The sequence below is a fragment of the Megalobrama amblycephala genome, linkage group LG17, assembly GCF_018812025.1.
Source record: "Megalobrama amblycephala isolate DHTTF-2021 linkage group LG17, ASM1881202v1, whole genome shotgun sequence".
NCBI classification, from domain to species: Eukaryota; Metazoa; Chordata; class Actinopteri; order Cypriniformes; family Xenocyprididae; genus Megalobrama; species Megalobrama amblycephala.
The window spans coordinates 29162699-29162918 of record NC_063060.1 but is presented as its reverse complement, the minus strand read 5'-3'; positions in this window follow the sequence as shown (position 1 = coordinate 29162918).

Sequence of the window (220 nt, the reverse complement as noted above, 5' to 3'; positions counted from 1 at the left end):
AAGAAGTTCACCAAGGCTGCGTTTATTTGATCAAAAAATACAGTAAAAATTGTACTATTGAGAAATATTTTTACAAATCAAAGGGTTACATTTTATTTTAAGGTATCAGTATTACAGTGTAATTATAGCTACATTTAAGTACTGAGTAACAATAATTTACTACTTATAGGTTTAGGGTTAATTGCATGTAATTTGCATTTCTAGTTAACTACATGTAAAA